General features: G+C 43.1%; 1 long non-coding RNA gene across 3 annotated transcripts in view; it reads left to right on the forward strand.

Moving 5' to 3' along the window:
- Positions 1 to 22,078, forward strand: part of LOC133099507 (uncharacterized) — a 187,096-nt gene that overhangs the window by 135,649 nt on the left and 29,369 nt on the right. For 2 of the 3 annotated variants that reach the window (XR_009702347.1, XR_009702346.1), the window contains exon 3: positions 7,447 to 7,598. This is a non-coding gene — a long non-coding RNA (uncharacterized LOC133099507). Of the gene's footprint in view, positions 1 to 7,446; positions 7,599 to 18,232; positions 18,318 to 22,078 lie in introns of those variants that run through there. The other variant, XR_009702345.1, reaches the window with a different exon arrangement.

Below are 22,078 nucleotides of genomic sequence, written 5' to 3' on the forward strand. Positions count from 1 at the left end.
CAGCACATTCTTTTACCCTGACTCCGGGACAAGAAAGAATATTCTTTCAATAAGCAAAGCCCAGATGACTAAAAGCTCTTTCTTTAAAAGAAAGGCCCAGGGGGTTTCCTCTTATGATCCAGGTTGGTCTCTGGCCAAGGACCTATGAAATCCCCTGAAGATGAGCATCTCTGGAGGGTCCAGCTGTATTCTTAATAAAGTGCAAGAAATCTGACTCTTCTCACAACCTCACTTGGTTTCCCACATTGAGGCTGCTTTTAGCCTAAGCTATCCTTTTTTTTTCTTGGTTGGAAATGCCAATATCTACTCTTCATGAGTTGATATAGGAAAACTAAGCATCCCTGTTGTTAGGTCAGGCAAACCTCAGTTTGTAAATTTTCCTCCAAAGCATGGAGATGGGGTTACTTCTTTTCTTTTTTATAATTTTAATTTTAATTTTTTGGCTGCGTTGGGTCTTTGTTGCTGCGCGTGGGCTTTCTCCAGTTGCGGCGAGCGGAGGCTACTCTTCATTGCGGTGCACAGGCTTCTCATTGCAGTGGCTTCTCGTTGCAGAGCATGGGCTCTAGGCGTGCAGGCTTCAATAGTTGTGGTGCGTGGGCTCAGTAGCTGTGGCTCGCGGGCTCTAGAGCACAGGCTCAGTAGTTGTGGCGCACGGGCTTAGTTGCTCCGCGGCATGTGGGATCTTCCCGGACCAGGGCTCGAACCTGTGTCCCCTGCATTGGCAGGTGGATTCTTAACCACTGCACCACCAGGGAAGCCCAAGATGGGGTTACTTCTGATTGCCAGGTCCCCACAGCGGCTGGAAACTGCTGGAGAGCTTCTGGGTCAGCCGGTGTGGTGGGCTGTTGGATGAGCCCATTCCTAGGAGGGGTCTCAGTATCAGCCCTCTTGCTCTAATGCCAGGCTTTTTGATAAAATCACTGAAGCCAGCTTAGGTCCCTAGAATGTATTTACCCATCTGCAAATGTGACTTGCCCTGATTTCTGTCTTCTAAAAATGGCAGGTTTGACCCCAGAACCCTTTAGTTTCCATCTGAGTAGGAAAGCTCAGTACTGAATGACTGCTTTAGGTGTTTCTGGATGCATGTGGGTCATCTTGCCGTGTGAGAATGTGTTCAAATTTTACTTTTCAAGAGACCCTGTTTGTTTCCCCCACCTGAAGAACACCCTCAGACTCGGAGCATGAACCTGCAACTCTGTCGCCTGAGCCATGCACTGATGCCAAGAAATGAGGAAGTACTTCTATGATCGTTTTCTTGTTGTTGTTGTTTTTGCAAGGCCATTTGGCTAATCTCGCAGGCACTTCTCAGAGGCAGTCAGTTCTCAGTGATCTGTACATGGATTACAGGCCTTGTGAATTATTCACAGATAATTGTTAATTCCAAAGTGGCTGTGCCACTGCTTGACAGGCTCCCATGAAGATAGTCCTCAAGGTTTTCCCCTCAGCTAGGGACACCTGGGAAACATTACCACATTCTAACGTTCGCATGATAGAAAATAAACGGGGAGGTAAACTGATTGAAAAAGCATCATATAACAATTTCCAAATCAGAAAAAAACCCACAAAACTTTGGAGTAATCCTTTATGGAATTGGATTATTTCTACCCAAACATCCCTCCGTGATTATTAAAAAAAAAAAAAAAAAAATCAAGCCATCTATAGACTGACTCTGTCTTCTTCCCAAAGCCACAGCTTACAAGAATGTAATTACAATATTGAACCCTGAACTGAGTGGAAGTTCAGGAATGAGAGAGGGTATTGACACACATAAATTCTTCTGCCAACTTGGGATCCCATGGGGCTTGCACTAAAAGCTTCCCTAGCCCTTTCTCAAGACAGTCTTCAAGGGAGCTGACTCCAAGCTGTCTTATCCATCATCTTAAATGGAATGAAACCCAATCGAGCAATATAAAACCAAAGCAAAAATTAGTTGTGCCTCATCCCCTCTTTGGTCAAAGCCTCCCATGCCTCCGCCACCTTAAAAGTGGAGCATGCATTTTCTGTGCGCAGAGACTGCACGAAGTGGGCCCCCTGCTCTTTTCAGGGAGGGAATGTAAGCAGATCCCCGAAGAAACCACTTGGCTCAGCGATTTTAGGGCTTGTTGTTATTGGCCTGGCCTAAAAGAATTCAGCGAGCTGCACCTTTGCCAAGGAAAATGCAAAAGCTTCCCCAAAACAGTCGTTGAGGGTCATGGGCTCATCTGTGAACCCAAGTAGGAAAGCAAGGCAGACAGAAAATTCAGGAAATTGGAGAGGCTCCTTAGAGATGGTTTTCTCACTTAGCCATGGGCGGAGGCCAAATGAGCTGAAGAGGTCACGCCAGGCAGGGTGAGTGGGGTCCAGAGGGGAAGGAGCTCAGGCAGAAGGCTTCCTCCTTCCGTCATGAGCTCCTGATTTCCTTGAGGAGTAGAGTCAGTTTCTTGCCCAGTCTGGCTCCGCGCCAGTCCCCAGCAGTCCTCTGCTGGGTTCGGCATCTGCCCCCTTGCTCTGGACCCTGAGAAGTCGTCAGGCAATGCTCTCTGCCATTCTCAGGCCAGCAAGAAACTTGCCATGGCCTGACTCCTCCTGCTTCTCTTGGCTTCGCACATCTCTTTTTTGTTAAAAATGTGAAAATCACGAACCCTATTTTTGTACGTCATCTTTCTCTGAAGCACCCTATAATTCTTCGTAGCAGTTTTACATTTGGCTCCACCTCACCCCGCCCCCCCCCCCCCCACTATCTGTGACCTCCATGTCGATAGGCCTGGTGATCCCAACAATATAGCTCGTGCTGACCATGGTCCCCAGCTGTAGTAGTTCCTAAATCAACGATTGTTAATTGACTGATAGTAATTAAGATTACTACGGGACATTCTTTAGCATGACTTTTTACTAACACTTTGATTTCTATTTCTATCACATGTCTGAGCATATAGGAGGTGTTCAGTCAACACTTGACGGATTCAGATTTTTCTGATGGATTAACAATCTTTTGCAGCCAGGAAGAGACTAAGTCTTATGATGAGTCTAGCTTCCTCTCTGCTTCTTTCCACTCTGGAGATCTTCCAGGGCTTTGTCTCTTGCATCCCCCTAAACATTTACCCTTATCCCCACCTCTCACCATCTCTTGAGACCCCACGATGGTTTTGGAAACATCCCAAGTATCTTGGATCTCCCTTGAGGCTCTCTCCTCACTTCTCCCTACCTCTCAATTCCCTCACTGATCTCGTGTTTCTCCCTTTTCCTCCATCCCTAAACTCTATGTCTTTTCCCTCCTCCACTTAAGCCCTCCATCCTCTCTACTCAATCAGAGGTCAGTTCTTTAATGCCCCATTTCTCTTGTCTGCCATCCCCACCCGCTTTGCACTCATTTTTATAACTCTGCCCCAGTCCCCATCATACAAGCAAGTGAAATACATACCACGTACCAGCATCCCTCAAAGCCCCATACCTTGCTTTCCTCCTTATTAGCAACCTTCACCATTTTAATTTCTCCTGCCCCTATTCTTCTGTCTTCCCACCCGGCACTGGAAGGCTTGCACATATACGCAAAAGATAGCATGACAAGCAACAGTTTCACCTGTGCTTTTTACCAGTACCATGTGTCATAAGTAGTGGCCACTCACACTGGAGGTGGTATTTTATTTTATTTTACTTTATTTTTTCACTTTTTCATTGAAGTACAGTTGATTTACAATGTTGTGTTAGTTTCAGGTGTACAGCACAGTGATTCATTTATACATATGTATCTATCTTTCTATTTATTCTTGTTCAGATTCTTCTCCCTTATAGGTTATTACAAAATATTGAGTTCCCTGTGCTATATAGTAGGTCCTTGTTGGTTATCTATTTTGTATATAGTAGTGTGTATCTGTTAATCCCAAACTCCTGATTTATCCCTCCCCCACTTCCCCTTTGGTAACCAGAAGTTTATTTTCTGTCTGTGGGTCTATTTCTATTTTGTAAATAAGTTTATTTGTTTTGGAGGTGGTATTTTAAAGATTTACTATAATCTGACTTTTTATAATGCTTATTAATATTAGGTTCTGTCGTTATACTCTGATACAGTGCATATTAAAGGTACCATTTTTCTTTGCCTTTGTTTCCATGTCTTGCTGATGCATTTTACATGTGTATATTTTTGCAAATTTCCCCATTGGAATGGCCAACAATGAAATTAGCTTTGGAGGCAGCATTCAAACAGAGATCAGGCAACACTCAAACAGGGAAGATAAGGAAGGAATTCAGACATGAGGGGTGGGGGTCTTTGACCAATTGGCTTCTAAACATCTCTTTTAAAACCTGAGATTCTCCTTAAACTGATGAGAGGGTGGGAGTGTGGCCTTCTCCTTTGTGTTTTCCACTATTCTAAAGGGCATTTGCCTCACCTAGGAGGTACTTAAATATTGGAATTCCTGAGACAGTAAAATAAATAATTCTGTTCAAGAGAAACAGAGGGCTTCCCTGGTGGCGCAGTGGTTGAGAATCTGCCTGCCAATGCAGGGGACACGGGTTCGAGCCCTGGTCTGGGAAGATCCCACATGCCGCGGGGCAACTGGGCCCGTGAGCCACAATTACTGAGCCTGCGCGTCTGGAGCCTGTGCTCCGCAACAAGAGAGGCCGCGATAGTGAGAGGCCCGCGCACCTGATGAAGAGTGGCCCCCACTTGCTGCAACTAGAGAAAGCCCTCGCACAGAAACGAAGACCCAACACAGTCAAAAAAAAATTTTTTTTAATAAATAAATAAATAAAAGTATACAGTTTAAAAAAAAAAAAGAGAAGCAGAGGAAAAGGCGTAAGCACATTTTGCATTTAGGTGATCATTGAATACATTAGGACATGTGATCCCTAAATAGGAGTTACACGCTCTGTGTGAGGATTTCCTGCGTTTCTCTTGTCCACTTTCTCCCTTGGAACTCAGGTTGTTCAGAGACCCCAACACGCTTAGAGCTAAAGGGATCCCCAAGGGTTATTTCAGTCCAGAAGGTCTTCCTGCCTGGGCCCATCCTTTGACCAAAGAACTTCCAATGACAGAGCCCTCCTGACCTTCTCCAGACAGGAAGTGATCCTTCTAATTTTGGATTGAGCTAGCAGAGTATTTTTCTTCTGTGAGTCAAAAAGCATTCTCTTTGGAATTTCTCCCCATTGGTTCCATCGTATTCCCTGAAAGCTAGAGCAAATCCCATCCCTTTCTACCTGAGAGCCCTTTGGATATTTGAAGATAGCAGTCATTTCCTGTACGGAGTTGTATCTTCACCTGCCTAAACATTTCCACTTTTCCAGATTCCTCCTGAGATGGCTTCGGGTCCCTTCTGTCCTATGGTTGCTCTGTTATCAGCATACTCCATTTTGCCTGGTTTGGAGCAGAACGGGATGCTCCGACCAGCGCAAAGGGAAACAAGACTCTCCCTCCCACCCCACTCACTTTCCTATTCTTCCACCCCTGAGCGTGTGTCCTTCACGTGCTCCAGACCCTCTGATACCTTCTCTTTGAGAAGTATTCCTGGATTTTAATCCGTTCTTCACATCAGTGCTGTCACTGAAGGTCCTCAGGTTGAGATCCAATTACATGAAAGGAATCTTTTTTTGTTTTTGCAGCTTTCCTTGAATTCTCCAAATCCTTGTTGCTGTTTTTTTACTTGAATTCAGTTTATAACAACATGTAAGTGTCTTCAGGGTGGGTTGCCTCTTTCACATTCAGTCCAGAGCCCAGTATAGGTATAGGTATAGGATAGAAATATTTAGTGAGTCCATATCATGACTTGACGCGTCTCCTTCATCACATTATTTCAGCTCCTTTTGCCCAAGGTATTTGTGTGTTTGTTTTATCTTTGGTCCTATAGTGTCAAGGTTGCTTATGGAGAAAGAACCAATGAAGAAGCGATGGTTTTTAGTAAGTGGGAGTTTTATATTTTTACTCCCAGCTCAGTCTTTCCGTGTGGTTCAGTACAGAGCTGCTACCAACATCAGGGAGGTAATGGAGTTTAAATAGAGATCAGCGGGAATTGGCTTGAGATTTGGCTTGCTGAAATTAATATGCCATGGCCCGAATCCCCTGGCCAGGACAGCTAGAAGAGTCACAGAGGCAATGTGATATGGTGAGAAGAGCTCTAGGCTGAAATAGATTTAGGTTTGATCCCTATCATGGCCACTTATCTTATGGGCAATTAACCACTCTGAACTCAGTTTCTTCATCTATAAAATGGGGTTAACCCAACTCCATCTCAGAAACGGTATAAGGGTGAAGTGAGATAATGTGTCACCACACACGTGGTGGCATGTGAACTCTGGCCGGGGCACTGTTGTCGCTCTGCAGCTTCCTTACTCGGTTCTGGCAAATAAAGAACATCCCAGTAGGCCCACTGGTTGTTTCCCCAGCTTTTGACGTAATGACAGTCTCTCCGGCAGGCTCGGTCTGGGTCCAGCTGTCTGTGTCACACCCAGCACGTGGTCTTCACAGCCACCGCGTCGATCAGTACTCCTTCAGGGTGCCGCTCATAGCCCTGCACTGAGGAAGGTCCGGGAGCCCCACCTCCCCTGCTCTCCAGAGACAGAACACAGTCTAGACACAGGAGGCACGAGGAAGTCGGGAAACCTGGGCCCTTAGCTCCACCGATGGCTTTTCTAGGGCATTGGACACCTTTCTAGGTTGCATGAGCCTCCCATTCTGTTTGCAGAAAGAGTGCTATATTTGATTTCCTACTTGACTGCCAGGGTAGGTGGGAATGAATGAGGCGGAATCTCTCCGGAGAAAGATACTATGTGAACATACAGTCTGTTTCCATCAAGTGGGGAGCAGGAAGTTGCCAGGACTCCAAAAGGATGGGTGCCCACGCTGGCCAGAGTCCAAGAGGCTGTACCATCTCCCTGTCCTCAGACGGCAGAGACCACGCCTGTCTCACCAGAATAGCCCTGTGTGAATGTCCGACTTTATGATACATTTGTGCTGGTGAGGGAATTGGACATGAAGAAGAGGCAAGTGGTTGCCAATCACCGCGTCCATACAGAGTGTAAACTGTGCAGGCTCATGACTCATGCCATACTCACCTGGACCAGAGACCCCCCAGGCATGGGGAACTCTGTCTCTCCCCAAAGCGGTTCCCTGATTAATTACAGAGGGGCTCACACAGGGGCTGTTATTCATGGCTGGAGCGGGACTCCACAGCCCCGGGGGGGCGCACCCCTGGGGTGTGTGAGCTCCTCTCTCTCCCCCTCCTCCTGCAGGCCCCGACCCGCCTGGGTACCGCCTTGCCATGCCCTGCATCTTCCACAAGGGGGAGCCCCTGGAGGGCAGCAGAATTTGGGAAGCGCTGAAGTTTTCTCCTCCTGTCCTCTAACTGATTTTCACGTACCCAACTGTTAGATTCCTTTGTTGCAATGTTGGGGCCTGAGCTGACACTTCTGGAAGCTTCGGGTGAGAACCACAGCTGATATGCCATCTTTTCTGGTTTGTTGTTATTTACCTAGCATCATCAACTAAGGTGGAAAAGTAGCAAAGAGCTTGAAGACTTTCATGGATCCCAGGCCCTGGACGGAGGCAGGCGGCTTCAGACAGCATCAGACAGAGAACCAAGAAAGCCGAGGGGCAGCCGGAAGGTGCCTGTGGCCGCCGAGCCCAGGTAGGTACCCGGGAGAGGATGATGGAGGGGCACACGGGGCACAGAGCCCTTGATGGTGGGAAAAGTGGATGGACAGGAGAGACGGAGGGGGAGACGTGCAGACAGGACCTGGGAGGTTGAGGGAGAGCGAGGGAGGAGCCCCAAAGGAGTGCAAAAGAAAAACTACTCGCGCTCGTAGATCGTGATGCAAAAGACTGACCACAGAGCCGGAGAGGGAGGGCTTGGGGGCTGAATCAGAGACTTAAACTTGTTTGAAGTTGGTTCCAACTCAGCTGCCCAGAAACTTCACAAGACATTGGAGGCCAGGAGTTTGAGAGCAAATGCTCAGTTGCACAAGAAAATTCAAAGTGAGTAAGTGTGCCTGGAAGTCGCTCTAGCCGTTCTGGTTGTGTGTCACAGGGCCACACCTACTCCGGCCTTTTGGCCTAAACGAGGAAGAATTCTGGTCTGACGGCGGTGTGTTCAGGTTCTTCCCACTGTGAACCAATGTCTCAGGCTTTCCCTCCTTCCTTCCAGTTTCGCACAGTTGCTCTCAGGAATGACTAGGAGTCAAGTTCTCATTCTGCCATTTAGTGAGATTAGCTTAAGCAAGGAAACCTCTCGTCTCCGTTTTCTTTGTCTATAAAAGGGAGATAATAATATATTACTGATGAGCCTTATAGGATTTTTCTGAGGGTTGAATAAGTAAGATAATGTGAATAAATGCTCTTAATAGATTATGATTGCTAGCCAAATAAAGGATGGCATTAATAATAATTAGTTAATATACCCTTACTACTCTCAGCAGGGTATTTTCTTACGGAGCTTTGGAGGAACCTGTGTGAGTGAGTGTGTGTGTGTGTGTGTGTGTGTGTGTGTCTATATATATGCGTGTCTTTGGCAGATAAGTGGGAAACTTTGTGTTCTTTCCCTTTTAGCCATCTTTGAATGTTCTTTTTCCCAGCCTCGGCTACATTTTTCTATGTCTCAAACATGCAGATAGTGATTGATGGTGTCTGCTTTGCTCCGTGGAAGAGCGGTTTGGCTGCGTCCTGGACTCTGTGCCGCCCGAGTCAGTGTCACACCGTGTCTCAGGCACAGGCTCAGACTGAATATGTGTGGAAGAAGCGAATAAGAGGCTGTGTTTTTAATCCCGTCACCATATTCCCTGCCTGGGATGTTCTTTCCAGTCCGCTTGTTACTTAACTCACTAAAATCCCTCACGTGGGAAACTGGGGTCTGCATTCCGAGTCAGGCTGGTTGAGGTGACCTATGAAGGCTGCTGAGGTTGGCTTTGATACCTGTGGACACATTCACCCTTTCTGCGGGTTCCAGGTGAGTGTGGAATACAGGGAAGGCAGTGTAGACCGGGAGCAAATCCTTGGACTTCACTGAGCCATCTCTTCCCCGTCTGTCAGGTGAAGTCCTTAGTACCCTTCCTTGCTGCATCCAGGTGTAGATGTGAGGCACTCCTGAGATGATATCTGAACACACCAAAAGTCTGTAGCTCTGCAGTGTGACGTAATTATAAGGTATCATCATTGTTATTCTGCTGCAGGTTTTTTACTAGTGATTTATCCATATTTTACAACTTGCATTATTTTAAAAGCTATCTTTCCCCAGATGTTAATGTACTCTCCTTTTCTTCTCCACCAATTGACCGATAAATCAAATTTTTACGGAGATGCTAAATGATACACCTGCTCACCTTCAAAAAGTTGGTATCCCATCCAAATCACGTGTATACATGCACAATATCTACATAGACTGTATTTTTCTACAACCTCCAAGCACGTATGTATCCCTTCTATTTTCAAGCATGTACTTACTCCCTTTTTAATATAAAATATATGCAAATATATATTTGAGTAAAAGACATATGCTGACATTCACACAGCATACTTACTTAGAGAACAGATTTAATGGGCAAGAGGAAAGACACATCACCCTATCAGCATTCCAGCTCTTTTCGAGTCCAGAAGTGACTACAATACACAATTCGTGTGGTTAAAAAAAAAATCATGGATCAATTTCTGCCCTGTTCCTAGTAATGAATATCAATATCTTACCTCTTGCAGACAGACTCTCAGCAGCTTTAGATAATTTTAAATGAGTTTTTTTTTTTTAAATATACTTGCAAAGTCAATTATTTTGAATCTCATCTGAAGCAATTAAAAAACATCCTGACATTTAAGGTGATACTTTTTTCCCAAGTAAAATAATTATAAATAATACTAATTATGAGCAAATCATTCAGTTACTCTCAGTCTGGTTCAACCTTTAGGTTAATAAACCAATCCATTAAAATTCATCTTGCTCAAAGGACCAATTTGTTAAAAAATGTAGTGACCTTTCACCGCAAGTATGATTGATATTTTCTTTAACAATAATCAGAGCTGTCTTTCCCAGAAGAGAGTGTGGTCAAGTGGTAGGTGTAGAAAGCTAGAGTTCTTTTATGCCTGTCTCAGTAATACTCCTCAGGTACAGAATGATGTTGATGAAGATGGTGATGGTAATACACAAAACTAAAACTCTGATTTCAAAAAGTACCTAAAAGAGATGTCTGTAAGCCTCAGGACAGTTGCTCACAAGAAGTGACAAAATCATTAGCACTGGGAAAGATTTTAGCAAGCCTTTCTGTCTGCCTCTGGGGTTTCATTTCCTCCAAAGATGTAGGGCAGGGATTTGCAAATATGGCCCATGGGCCAAATCCAGTCTGCCACCTGTTTCTGTAAATAAAGTTTTATCGGAACCAAGCATATCCTTTCATTTGCATATTGTCAGTGGTTGCTTTCCTGCTATGAAGGCAGAGTTGAGTAGTTGCAGTAGACCCCATACAGTCCACAAAGCCTAAAGTATTTCTTATTTGGCCCTTTACAGAAAAAAGTTTGCTGACTCCAGGTGTAGGGTAATGAAAACAAAAACAAAACCAGTTGTCTTTGAATTTACGCCAACAACTAATATTTAAGCAGCGCTTTGCAGTTTATAAAGTCTGACCACGTTCTTTTGCAATTTAAAGGACAGAGAAATTGCAGACTTTTCCGTGGTCATTCAGCCAGTAAGTGGTGTGGGTAGGACTTAGCCTCTAGAGAGGGAGGGGCCCCGCCCTGATGGCAGCCTGGACGGAAGCGGCCTGCGGAGGTGGCTCTCAGGGGGAAGTGATGGCCGTCCATCTCTTTCATCTGCGCAGAAGTGCTCGTTGCTGAAAGACAGTTGAGGAAGCAAAACTCTTGACATTCTGTTCCCTCTCTATCTGACCTTGACATGGGTGCTTTTAACCTTGTTCTGCTTCTACCTCCCTATTCTCATAACCAGAATGGTACTAATAAACAAAAAGGAGAGGAAGGTGCTTTGCAGTCAAACAAAGCTAAGCTTTATTGCTTCAACTCTCGCTTATCCGCACTGAAGGAATGTGTCCACCCTGAAATTGGCACTGGGGCGCGGATATTCTGAAATAGCCAGTAACAGCAAAGTCTTTTTGGAGTATGCTATCTTTTTTAAAGTTTGCTTTTTGAAATGGCAATACCTCTCAACTATGTTTTCCTTTTACTGGGTTTATGGTCAAAATTATATTTTCTCACTTGAGCTTGTTGTATCTACTAGCAAGGTGGGCCACAGGAACTGGATGTAGGAGGAAGGAAGGCTGAGCTGAATACCTTGCCTTTGAGATCTATGGATATAAACCAAGTTCTTTGCAGAGACCAAAGACTTTCTGAATCTTATATTTTCTTGGAAAGGAGGTAAGGGATAAAACGAGAGAGATGAGAATAACAAAATTCTAAGTCAAACCTTTCCTGAAGATTCTGAGCCAAAGATAAGGATTTAAACAATTGATCTAATTCAGGTTTTCCTCTAACAATGTTTATTTGGAGTGTCCACTCTGGCACGCACCACTAGGAGTTGAAGGAGTATCACATTGACTAAGATTCAGATATTCGTCAGGAAATGATTTATCAGAGAAATGAACATGCGTGTACGTGTCTATAATGCAATTAGAAATAATTAATGGAAAGGGAGCACAGATAAAATCTGTGCATGCTCAAAGAGACATTATTCTTCCTTATTGGAACATCACTGATGATACTGTGGAGGAAGTGGCATTTGGTGAGACTCAAAGGGTATGTAGATTTTAGACATTTGGAAATAGTAGGAGGTGGGCATTCTAAGAGGAAACAGGGGACAAAGTCACAGAGCAAAGTATAGGATTTGTGTGTGATCAGAAAATCGTTCATCTTATTGGGAGCATATGGTTATATAAGCATGCAGGAAGGTATGGCAGGTGAAGAAGATCAGAGCCAGAATCTAGAGGGAGTTGTAGAGTAAAAAGTTTGGTCTGTTTTCAGTTGATGATGAGAACCATCGCATATTTTTCTGCAGGAGAATTACATGATCATACCTGTGATTTATTGGAAAAGAGTGTAACAGATGTTTGAAAAGAACTTGGATGCAAGGTCACAGTTAGAAGCTAGAGCAGTGGTCCAGGCAAGGCGAATAACGTTAACTCCTTTGTCTTGTGCTGTGTTCGCAAGAATGCTCCTCTACAACCTGACTGTCATAGGTTATGGCACTGGCTGGGGGCTTTCTGAGGGCATTTATTTAATGACATGTCAGTGGCATTTACTCATAAAACCAAAAAGCCATTGGGGCCAGAAATAGGGGTTTTGGTTACTTCCCCAGACAGGATGCAGTTGGGGTGATTATACATGTGATTCATCGAGGTCGGGAAACAAGTCCTCCACAAACAAACACCCCTCCCCTCCAAGCCCAGTGACTCACGGCTTCTTAAGTTTGGAAAGCTCTGGAGTCCAGGCAGAATGTGAGGTATGATGTTAAATCATAAATCCTCAGTGTTCATTGTTACAAGAGAAACATTTTTATTCATTCTTATGATCATTGAAGCAATAAACATCGAGTGAACTCTTACTGTTTTAGGCACAGGGACATGGAGTTATAAAAACATAGTTCCTGCCATAAAGTATTTTCCAGTTTACCTGGGAAAACAGATATAACATAAGTAGAGTATCCCATAACTGTTATAATAGAGAGATGCAAACAGTACTAAAGGGTCAGAGGAAAGACCTGTAACTGCTCTGGGAAAGGAGGAGTGGCATTGGAGTTGGGTCCTGCACAATGACTGTTCATCATGTATTCGCTCATTCAGCAAATAATTATCGAGCACTTACCGTATGCCAGGCACGGTTCTAGACAAGAGATTTCATACTTTTATGGCGCTTGCTTTCCAGCAGGACAACTCAGATATTAAATAGAGCTGGGAGCCAAACAAACAAATTGCTGTCCTCAGGGAATTTACGTTCTTGTAGAGGAACATTACAGAGAGTGGCAGCTAACACTTCGTTCCAAGAAAGAGCAACAAATGCAAAAAGAAGCATGAAGCCAGCCCTACTGGGAAAGAATGGAGAAAGGAACTGCAGGTTTGGGGGTATCCAATATGACAAGAGGGCTTATTTATAGACCTGAAATTGGATGCACAAGTCTCCATGCTGTTCTTTGGCTGGAGTTGACAGAAAACGGAGACTCTTCTTACATGGAGACTCACAACATTGGGTCCCCAGACATTCTGATTTTGCAGTGCCTAGCAGGCTACTGGGGTCACTGATTCAGGAATCTGAATACTGTGGTTTGGACTCACTGATGATTTTTCTGTACCTTTGTCTAACTGTCCTGCAGTGGCCCAGGGCCATGGAGATAAAAATTTAAGACACTGGCTGCCTCCTTGCTTAAATATTCAGGTCAAATTCTGTCACAGCCAACTCTGGCTTGGAGGTCATGCTTGATTCTCATTTTATCAGGTTGTCTAAAATAAGCCGGCCAGGAGGTGGTTATTGTAATGGTACTCACTGGAATGGGATTTGACCTATATAAGGAAAAGAACTAGGGCAGAAATAGCTCTTCAGCCCATCACAGACTTGGAGAAATCCAGTATAAGCAACTGCAGAATCACAGGGCTGGAAGGGACTCAAGGTGACTTAAGGTGATATTGACACCTGCCTCTAGGCAGATATATGCCTGTCTGGAAATTTAATATAAATTCTAGAAGTCATTATTTTAACAATTATTTTAACAATACGTAAAAATTTACTCATCCTGAATAGTATAGTTCCCTTCAGGGCAGTGATGCTGCCTAGCCTCGGGCAAAACATCTTTGAACCTCCTATTTTACAGTAGACCTCAGAACCCATAGCATATTCTTTTGGATATACTTAGTAGGAGGAAATGGTTGTCTTTGGAGGCTGTTTTGCACTTTCTAAAAACCAAGTGCCGTATCCAGTTGGTCCAGCTGAATGATACCATTTTTTTTTTTTTAATTAATTAATTTTTGGCTGTGTTGGGTCTTCGTTTCTGTGCGAGGGCTTTCTCTAGTTGCGGCGAGCGGGGGCCACTCTTCATCGCGGTGCGCGGGCCTCTCACTATCGCGGCCTCTCTTGTTGCGGAGCACAGGCTCCAGACGCGCAGGCTCAGTAGTTGTGGCTCACGGGCCTAGTTGCTCCGCGGCATGTGGGATCTCCCCAGACCAGGGCTCGAACCCGTGTCCCCTGCATTGGCAGGCAGATTCCCAACCACTGCGCCACCAGGGAAGCCCAATGATACCATTTTTGATTAAAAATGAATTTAAATGCAGTTATGAAATTATGGGGTGACATTTTTGTTTGGCTCGTAACCGGTTCAAAGGAGACTTGTCAGCACTTGCAAAAGTAATAAGTACATATTCTCCCAGATGGCTAATTTGAGGGTCTATGAGCTCTGGTAAGCTGTACAACTTCTTATTCTACTTGGTGAACTACTTGAGGTCAAGGAGTGTGCCTTGTCTCAAAACACCCACCTCCCAGGTGCATGCCAGGGGCTAGTTATAGAATTAAGTAGAAAACATAACATCATCACTTTACAGTCGTATCATGAATTCTGTGCCCATTGTGATTTTTTCACCAAATGTGAACCCCGTTATCACTTCTTACCTTGAGGCGAATTACCCAGCAAACGGCAACAAGGGCAGCAGTCTGTGTGGATACAGCACTGTTCTGGGAAGAGAGTTCAGCTTCTGTTGTGAGTCGGATGGGTAACTTGGGGGAAAGTGCTCAAGCCTGTGTCCCCATCTTTAAATAAAGAGATTGAACTCGATGACGGGAAAAGGTCCATTTGAGGAATAAAATATCGAGTAGCTACTTCGCGCCTATCTCCCTGCATGTTGTGGGAGATATTAGTAAGGTCTTAGTGTGGATCCGGATTCTTGTGTTTGCAAGTGACAGAAAACCAGCTTGACTAAGTTGAGGTAGAAAACCAGACTTCAGCAAAGGCAGGGGTCCACCAGACTCCAGACATCACCAGAGTCAGGGACTCGAGCACTTCCACGACACCCTTCCTCCAACTTTGTCCTCGGCTTCTCTCTCCCAGTCAGCTCTATTCTCTCAGATTTGCTTCCTCGGTGAGCCTGAAGAAATTTTCAAAACCTCTGGGAAGTCCTCTGGGCCAGGGGAACAAGATATCGTGCATGACTTGTAGCTGCTGTTAGAACCATGAGGTTGGCTGGAGAGAGGGGCAGCACCCCCCCTGAGAAGGGGCTGCTGTACAGCCCAAAAGTAGAACCCCTCTAAAGCCTGCTGTCACTCTTTGCTGCCCACTCCCACCCTTTTCTCTCAGCTCCACGCCCATTGGCTGGGGACCTTCTACTCTTCCTGAAGCTTCTGCCCAACTTCACTGTCTCTGAGGGCCGAGCAGCACGATCCCTACCTGTCTACACTCCCAGAGCACCTTGAACCCGTCTGCACCCCGGAATGTTGCTTGTTGTGGTCTCTTGATCGGTCTTTCTCCCTCATGAGACTGGGAACTCCTCAAAGGCGATAACTGCCTTAATTGGTTTTGTGTTACTTTATGTATTTATTAGATTACTTATTTATTAATTATTGACAGCCTACTGTGTACTAGATTCTGGGGATTCAAAGTGAAGGAACCCAAGATCGCTGTTCTCAAGATGCCCAAGGTCAAGTGGGGACATGACAAACAGACACTCGCAGTACAGTGTGGTGGTGTGAATCCTCCGCAGATGACCACACTGGTGCTCTGGGAGCACACAGCACACAGGAGAGTCTCCTCCCTAAGCGAGGACAGGGGTTGAGAAGTCCAGAGAGAGTTTCCGAGAGGTAGGAAGGGGCCACCCCTGGTCTGTGCTGGGTTCTGTTGCATAGGATTGAACCTGGTTGTATAGGGTCTAGAGGGAGGGGACATTCTTCAGGGGTCTCTGAAAGTACAGTGTAACCAAAGGGTTATGTTTGAGTGGGATAGATAAGGCAGATATTCATTAAATAATTGGTAAATAAGAGAGTTTTCAATAAAGTACTAGTTTTACTAGTACTTTGCACAAGGAATACAGAAAAAATTGAGATTACCATGAACTTATAAGGGACATCCTTTGGAGCACGTGGGAGTGCTTCACTGCATGGGGAGTTGACAGTGCTGAAATCAGAGAGGCTGGGTGTCAGTCTCACTCTGCCAGCTATTAGTTTGGTGATAATCTCTCAATCTCTGATTTCTGCACCATAAAATGAAGACACTAAGTTCCACCTCTCAGAGTTATACTGAGGATAAAATAAGACACGTACATGAAAGTACTTCATAAACTGTAAAGCACTATACAAACTTAAGTTATTCTTCAAATCCATTTATTGTTACAACGGAGAGTTCTTAATTGACCACAATATTTGGAAATATGAAAAAATGTATAAATACAGTTACATGGAAAGATACAGTGTTCGCATTGAGAGTTATGTTAATTTTACTCACCGGCTAAACACTGTGGTTAATGCTATTGTAAAATGCATCACACATTAACGAGTTGACTGACTTTTCCTGTATCTCTGACTCTGAGGATAGTGCAGTTTGACTCAGCTGGCCGTGTCACAGGGTAGGAATTAAATCGTTTGGATGTAGTGATTATAAGGTGTTCTCTCCACCAAGTGAACTGTATTTCTGTAGACAGAAGGTTCGCCTAAGGATTTCCCTCTAGCTATACTACTCCAGGAGGTGAAACTTTCCCTTCAGTGCCTCTGTTTCCTCCTCTTTGAATAATCATAAATAATGATAGTATTGTAAAGAGTCACACTCACACAGAGGATCTGAAGAAGTGTGATCCCATTATATTCTGTGTGAATTTGTCTTAGGTTCTGCTCAGGTGTGGGAGAGGGCAGGGAAGTACAGCCAGCAGGTACAGAATGACCCGCTAAAGGAGTCTGAACTTTGAGTCCTTGAGTATATCTCAGAGACTAGGATGAAATACTAAATTTTAGTTGTCCCAGTGGTTTAGGCACACTGTATAAATCATCTTTCACTCCCTTTGCTCCTCCAGTTTTCCAGAGCTCTTGGCCATCACCTGGGAAGGAACCCCTGCCTTGTCTCCCACGGACACCACCAAGGCCAACCCGGGGCTGCCCATTACAGGAGAGAACGACTCTACTGCTTCTCCATGTTGCTGTGAGGGTAGCCCTGAAAATCACGGAACGAGACATTAGAGATTTGTCACTCACTCTTATTCAGTGATGAACCCAGAGTCCATGGAAGTAAAGACTTATCACTCCCAGGCATGGGGTCTAAGCCATGGCCAGTTGGTAGTTTTCTTTCTCCACCCATTATTCAATTTACCTCGTCTTTCTAAAAGTTATGTAAGGAAAGAGAACATGGCTCCTTTTTGGAATACTAGACCTATGAGATAGTAGTACAAGTTCCACAAAATAACAGGGTATTCCAAGGTCAAACACGTTTGAGAAATTCTGAATATGTCCCCAGTAGAGATACAAAATGTACATGCACATGTCTAAGGCTGCAAAAAATTGAACTCACCTTTCCCAAAGTTATTTGACTCTAGAACTGTTTTGTTTAGTAATATTCATTAGCATCTTGAGTGCCTCTTTTTCTTCTTTAGTACAGTTTGGAAAATGCTATTTTCAGAGAAGCTTCAGTAAATCTTCCTATTAAGGGCTGAAGTCTATGTCTTAGCTTGAAGAAAAGTTGAACATAGCTGAGATACGACCTTGTAAATAGGGAATACTTGTCTGCCATCGCCAAGATTCTTTTCAACAGCCCATTCTTTATTAAATTGGAGGTTTGCAGGGAGGGGAGCTGAAATAAGCAATTGGCGTTCTAGTTCGTTCATCCAATAAAGCTCTATTTTCAAGATTAATTCAGAAAAAAAGTTTTTCTTTTTCGTTAGACTGGATAGATCTCATGGAAAATCCCTTGAAAATGTTGAAATTGATGCCCTTCCCTCCCCTCTGCCATTTTGCCTTTCTTTGTAGAGAATAAGTCTGGGTTTGATTTATAACTATTATGGTTTGTATTTGACGGAACCCTATGGAAACCTATTTGCCAAGGGAAAGAGTAATAGCTAGTAGTTTTAGCTGTAATCACAGAAAAATCCTTTCCTCTCCTTCAGTCTTTCCATTGCTCTGTGATCATAAGCCATACCTTTAATGAAACCTTTCTAATAAGTGCTAAGGTTGTGTTCTCTTTCCATAGGTTCTCCAAAGTATGTTTTCTTCCTACTGACAAAATAGTCAGGAAGATAGTGGAAATGGAATCAACTCCATTCATCATATGCTTTATTTTATTCCTCTTCTCAGCGTTCATTGATGAACTTTCTTCTCCAGGTTTCCCCTGCATCGCCTCAGAATTTATTCATTTCATAGGATGTCATATTACCTGTGGTGACACAATGCTTTGCAGCTGACCTCAATTCATTCATATATGTATTTTCTCTGCCAACTAGAACTTAAAGTTTATTGGAGGTAGGTACAATATATTTACATCTTTTGCATTATCTCCAGAGTCTCATTCGTATATAGTGCTCTGTACAGAGTAGACATTCATTTATTTGAATTGATTTAAGAATAATTTCCATGGAGTTGAATGTGAGTGAGGATAGCAGCTCCTCTTTGGGGCTTAATATCTCTGTGCCTAGAACATAAATGTTGGAGTCCGCCTGACCTGAGTTCAAATGCCAGGCCAAAGGAACATTAATGTGTGCTCTTGATCAGGTTACTTCCGTGAGCTTCCATTTCCTATACATAATGGAGATAGTATATCTACCTTTTTTAAAGCACTAATGAGGATAGTAGTTAATAGTTTAAGTTCTGGTGTCAGACAGATCTGAGTTTGAATCTCATCTCTGCATCTTACTTGCTACATGATCCTGAGGAAGTTAGTGAGCCTCTCTGAGCCTCATTTCCCTCCTGCTAGAACTGGGGTCCATCATAGTATTTATCTCATGGAGTAGTTTGAGTTAAATAAAATAATGCCTGTAAAACTTAGAATGGTACCTCATACCTAGTAAGAATTCAATTAATGTCAGCCATTACTATCGAAGAGCCCCTAGCATACCTGGCACTGGTGGCCTCAAATAAACTTTAGTTCTTTCTCCTGCTAATTCCCATCTTTAAAATAGCTGCCACCAGCAGACACACTTTTTAGACCCGTTGGCTAATGGGACTTCAGCATAACTTTCGTGTATGAGTGGTTCTCTGACTCTCTTACCTGTCTTAAATGGCACCAAAGTCTTCTGAAGAAAAGGCTTTTATGCGGGGGAGATCATGAACATCTGGATTAAAAAGAGTTTGCATTCTTAAAGTGAGGAGGTGGGTTGGAGATATTTTTTATTAAACATAGCCATTTTGTGATTTGATTTCCCCAGGATATGAATCAGAGAGAAAAAAACTGAAGTTTTGTCCCAGAAAAAAAGGGGAGGACAGGCAGAGGATTTTTCACTGGTAAGGCAATTTACACACTTGTCCTTTTCATAGTGACTCATGGTCTGTGATACATTTCATAGCGATGTCTATGAGTTTCCAAATCTGGAAGAAGACGTATCAGCCAAATAAGGGAGAGAGAAGAAAACAGACTTTTAATCCACCTAGTTACCATTCACAGAGCTTTAGAAGTAGAACTCCAAAAAATGGCTATTCCAGCACCCCACGTTTAGTCACATCTTTAAACCCATTGAGAGAGAGAATTAGCTAATCACTTCCAAAATATCTTCAGCAGACCAGCAGAGGAATTCAATCTCTAGCTCCAGTGTTCTAGAAAAAGTTCTTTCTTCCCAATCTCTTCTCTTCCCCAACCCTCCCCCTTTCTTTTTTTTTGCTATAATTTGAGGCTAAATCTTCACTCTTTTTTAGCTTTCATATTGTCTGACCTAAGTCCATCTTAAAATGAGTTTGTAAACTTTTTAAAAAGTTATTAAAGCTTACCCCTTAGTCTTTTTATTTTACTATTTAAGCAGTCTCAACTCATTTAAAAAGCTGTCTTAAGTCTAACTTTTTCCCTACTAAACATAATTTCGGGTTACTATTCTGAGGGTGTTCCCCAGATAGTCTAATAATAGATAGAGTGAAAAACACCAGCACTTCGTTATATCCACTTGGGTACCCCCAGGACCTAGTGCACTCAGCATACAAGTGCTTAAATAAATGTTGAGCGAATGCATAAATATGGCTTCATGTTTGTATAGCTTCTAATACTTTATGGAAAACTTTAACTTCCTTAAAAATTTGTCTGAGGTTCTCTTACTTTCACAAAAAAAATCCTTTTAGTTTTAAACCCAGTAAGTGGTAAAATGGAGACCGGAACTTAAGTCTCCAATTCTCAGTCACATAAGTTTCTTGACTTAACTTGAACATTTTCTAAAGCAGAGCTACTGGGGTTTTGAAAAATACAGACCCCCAAACTCAACCTTATACTCAGATGATGGAGAGAATGATGGAAGGAGCGCATACCAGTTCTAACATGTCTTTGTTTGGAAATATATCTGAACGTCATGTTATTTTTTCATTGTAAAATGTGATTTGTTCAATAGATAGCTTTCCGTCTCCTCTGACCCTGAGCTCCAATTCCACTGCCTTTCTGCAAGCTTATCACTTTTTTTTTTTTCACATAGTATCTCCATATTTTGTTATGGGCATGAACTATTAGTAGGACATGACAGGGCACTTTTAAACTCTCCATCAAGATGTACATGGTGCCTTGATTAAATGGTGCATGATCAGTGTAAGGGTCTTAGGACACCTCACGACGCAGTCCTTGCTGGTCCAAGATTTCTTTAGTGCTGAAATCAACCAGCTTTACCATTTATTTCATTTACTTTGCCAGAACTGACAAAGGTGGGTATTAAATGATTAGGGAGACAGGGTATCTTGAATTGAGCTCTTTAAAGTCAGGGACTGTGTCAGAAATTTTTATACTCCCTTCCCCTAATCCATGGTCTGGCACAGAGCAGGTGCTTAATACATATTTCTTATATTGAATTGGCATCTATAAGAAAATCCCAGACATCTGAGACTCAGTCTTGACTTTGTACATAACAATGTACCCTTGAATAGGTCACTGAGCTTTGTTGTGTCATCTGTAAAATGGGATATGTATCTACTCTTAAAGAACTAATGAGAGTGTGAGAATTACAGGAAGTTGGGCTTTACGGAATATTGGTTTTGGATTTCACAGACCAGGCGGAGTTCTGTTCTTTAAATAAATACTTTACAAACTGATGGTCTTTGTGTCATAATCCTCTATCAAGCAAATAATCAAAGCAAAGTGACTCTTGGTGACCTACTTGTGGATTAATATTTGTAATTAGAATGTCATTTTTGACAAATTCCTACAACCCTCAATATCTATTTTTTCCCTCAATTCACATTCCATTGCGAATTTATTGTTGAAATGGAATTGTCAACTTGAAGCTAATTTGAAAAATGGTTTGCTGCAATCTGGGTTCATAAATCTTAACAGGAAGAGCCAAGAGCCAAGTAGCTCAGAGCATTGTGAAATCATTAAATGAGGCTCCTGGAATATATGAGTAGTCTTCTACTTTCTCGTTAATCTGAAGCGGAATGCCCAGAAAAAGTATTTCATAAATGTTAGTGTTGGGTGCTGGATGACCTACGAGTGTATCGCATGTATCGGTGAAGGCAATCTGTATTCTGATGTTGCCTTGTTAAAAAAATAAGTCATTGTAAACTTGAAAATGAACAATAATGATGATTTCTCTCATTTTGTTTCCTCAGTGTTTCTTAAACCAAATGCCTAACACAAAATAGGCATTAGAATCACCTGGAGGACTTGTTAATTCACAGATAGTTGGATACTATCATCAGAGTTTCTGATGAGGTAGACTTGGAGTGGGATGGGTCCCAAGAATTTGCAATTCTAACAAGTTTCCTGGTGTTGCTAATGCTTCAGGTCCAAGGACCACACACTGAGAGCAGTTACCTGATCTCCCTTATGATTGCCAAGGCTGATAAAAACAAATATTCCACGAACTGCTCCTCTTTTTCAAACTACTTTACTAAAATGGGACTTTGAAAAGCCATCAGTGGCACAAACCACAGGTGGACATCCATGGGTCAGAGTGTCTATATAGAACTGTGATGAACACTAGAAAAAAGAAAGCCAGATTTTTTTTTTTAAGTTAAACTTCTAGCTCCTTCACACTATTGTGGTCTTTT

This window comes from Eubalaena glacialis, chromosome 10, assembly GCF_028564815.1.
Source record: "Eubalaena glacialis isolate mEubGla1 chromosome 10, mEubGla1.1.hap2.+ XY, whole genome shotgun sequence".
Classification (NCBI taxonomy): domain Eukaryota; kingdom Metazoa; phylum Chordata; class Mammalia; order Artiodactyla; family Balaenidae; genus Eubalaena; species Eubalaena glacialis.